The following is a 3,367-nucleotide window of genomic DNA, read 5'->3' on the forward strand; positions in this document are numbered from 1 at the left end:
AGATGTATCTATGCTGTAATTTAGGTCCTTCTCTTTATTCTTAGACCTTGAAAAGCCTCTGTAAACTGGGGCAGCTTCCACATTTTGAGGCTGCTTGTCTTGAATCAATCTTCTCCCTCTGATGCAGGTAGCTCTAGGATTTCATGTGTTTCATTTAGGACTAATATTTATGCCAAGACCTTTCCTTACTATCTATGAATCTAACACAAAATAGTAGCCAGAATCTGAGGCCTTCTTGTACTTGAAACCTGTGCTAAATGGCTGTAAAACATAGAAGACCCCTCCCCTCAGCTTCTCAAAATTGAGCCTTTACAGTGTGAGACAGTGTAACACTCACTTTGTTTTTCTCTTGTCCTTTGGGTCTCTTCTTGATTTGCTCTAGTTGGCTAAAGAACTTTGCAACTCAGCCAGTGAGAGGAGTCCTTCCCGATCTAGTGGGAAGGGTGGAAGAAGAGGCAAGGGGAAGATTAGCATGAAAGAAGAGCGTTTTATTGGCTACCCTTAGTGCTCAGGGATGTTTTCCTGGGCCTCACCTAGACTTATACTTTGATCATATGAAAACATGGGATCATTAACTCAGCCCTGGAATGCCAGCTATCAACACTGATGATGTAATTGCTGTAGTGTGATTCCTGTGGCCTGGCTGCTCAGGTCCCAGTTGTTGCTGGGAAATCATGTGGATTTTGCAAGTTTCTCCAGGGCTTCCACTGCTTCTGTTTTCATGATGGTCGTATCTACATTTTCCCATTTTCCCTTATAGTGTCTATAATCTCAGGTTAGTTTTGGGATTAAAAAAATCTCCCTTTCCAAGTCATAGGTGACCTCATGAACACTGAAACAGCTGTGACATTCAGTTTTTTAAACTTCTGCTCCATTCAGAGTATTTCTACCACATTCACCATATTTCATTTTACTTCCTCACTTTTGCCTTCATTATTGTCTTCATCTGTTGTGTTCTTCCCATATTAATATTAAATCATCCTTCCATACCCAAGTCTCAAGAACCCATCTCAATTTAATTCAACTTTTCTCAAACTCCAAGAATCTATGACATGGTAGGCACTGTGTTGGAGTCCGGAGACACAAAGGTGAATGAAATGAGAATGTGGCTGCTGACCTCATGAAGCTCACGTTCTTGGACGGAAGACAAGAAAACTCACTGAATACAATGTGATAAGAGGGATCAATTAATGGCATGGAAAATACATATGCCTGGAGGAATTTAGGGCATCTGATATATTTTCTATGAAACTGTTTTGAACCACTCAAGACCAAACATATATATATATATGTTGTGGAAACTCATACTTGGCATCACTTAGCTTAGTTCATGTTATTTTGTGTCACAGATTTAAACCCCTTGAATTTAAGAACCATGTTTTTTTTGTAATCCACCCATGTCACATAATATATTATTAAACATTCAACAAATAAGTATAATATTCACTAATGCTTATTTGGCTTAATAGTTGTTTCTCTGATTTGGGATAGAATGGACTTAGAGAAAGAGCTTGGGTTGGAAAATTAGACAACACTGGGTTCTAATTTTAGCAATGGCATTTGTTAGTGGTAGATTTCGGCAAGGCATTTTGCCTCTTTGAGTCTCAGATCTTCTTCTGAAAATGGAGATGAGAATATCTTCCTCTGAAGTTGTCATTATTTAATTCGGACTGGTGTGGCCACTGTGGAAAACAGTATGGAATTTCCTCAAAAAACTAAAAATGGATCTGCCTTTTGACCCAGCGATCCCACTTCTGGGAATATATCCAAAGAAACTCAAAACACTAATTTGAAAGAACATAAGCACCCCTATGTTCATTTCAGCATTATTTACAATTTCCAAAATACGGAAGCAGCCCAAGGGTCCATGAGTAGATGAGTGGATAAAATAACTATGGGACATTTACACAGTAGAATACTACTCAGCCACAGAAATAAGAAAATGTTACCTTTATGACAGCATGGATCAACCTGGAGCACATTATATTAAGTGAAATAAGCCAGTCAGGGAGAGACAAATACTATATATGATTTCACTCATATGTGGAATCTAATGAACAAATTGAACTAACAAGCAAAATAGAGACAGGCTCATAGATAGAGAGCAGGCTGACAAGGAGCATGGGTGGGGGAGGTTAGGGGGTGGAGGAATTGAGCAAAAAGAAAAAGGATTCATGGACATGGGCAACAATGTGGTGATTGCAGGGGGAGGGGCTATAAGGGAATGGTAATGTAAAAAACACAATAAAATTTTTCTTTAAAGTGAAAAATATGGCCACAAACTTTGGAAACTTTTTCCCAATTTGTGAATTTATTCATATAAAAGTCATGCAAAGCATAAAAATTAAACCATATCTAGTGATTCATGTCATCATAAGATTATAAGCTCTGTGAGGCTGAGGATAGAATCTTTCTTGTTCAATATTGTAACTTGCTTATTTCACACAAGTATTCAATAAAAATCTGAAGGAGTGAGCAATTTGATGATAGGAAATTTATATAGAAAGAAATATAACAATTCACAAAAATCAGCTTTGGTTATCTGGATATTTGAAATTTGGACTGTTTTCAAAAGTCGAGATTAAAACTCTATCCTTTTGCCCCTAATCTGACTGCCTGTGGCACAAAACCAGGTCCTAACAGCATCTGATCCAGGAGAGTAGGCAATAGGACTCCATGGGAAGCAGGGGCTCCTGAGAGCTCAGTGGGGCAGCCACAAACGGAACAGGCACAGAAACTGGAGTTTCACACTCCAGTACTCTCCAATTAGAATGGAATTAGAGAAAGAGCTTGGAGAGTAAAGTCTAAAAAGGCCCCCAAATATTGATTTTGATAAGAAGAAGAAGGGTGACAGCCACTTAGCCAACTGCTCTCTGAAAAAAGGTGGGGCTTTTGACCCATCGTGGGTTGTTAGGTGGGGTATTGGTAGCACCACGTTTCTAGACTATTTTCTAGTTTTCAAAACACTTTGCTTCTTTCTTTCCTAGTGTAGTTTAGGTAATTCAATGAACACTTAAGCATTTTCTTGGTCGCAGATAGTGTGCTTAATAGCATAGGATGTAAATATGAATGCCATCATTCTTTATGGTAAAAATAATGACCATTTATTGGGCTCTTAATAGTATTTGCCAGGCACTATATTAAGTTTTTTTTAAATGTATCGTCTCATTTAAGCCTCGAGTAATCTGTGAGATTACTATTATTATTATCATTGCTTGTTTTACACATAAAGAAAATGACCTGTTACAGTCACATAGTTAACAAGTAGGATTAACAAGTAAGTTAATTGGTAAGGTGTAGGATCTGGATTTGTTTACCTGATCCAAAGGCCCTGCTCTCTTAACAAGCTATCAAAAGACCCTAGTAA

Source organism: Sturnira hondurensis, unplaced genomic scaffold (genome assembly GCF_014824575.4).
Source record: "Sturnira hondurensis isolate 20B ecotype Veracruz unplaced genomic scaffold, ASM1482457v3 Scaffold0003801, whole genome shotgun sequence".
Lineage (NCBI taxonomy): Eukaryota > Metazoa > Chordata > Mammalia > Chiroptera > Phyllostomidae > Sturnira > Sturnira hondurensis.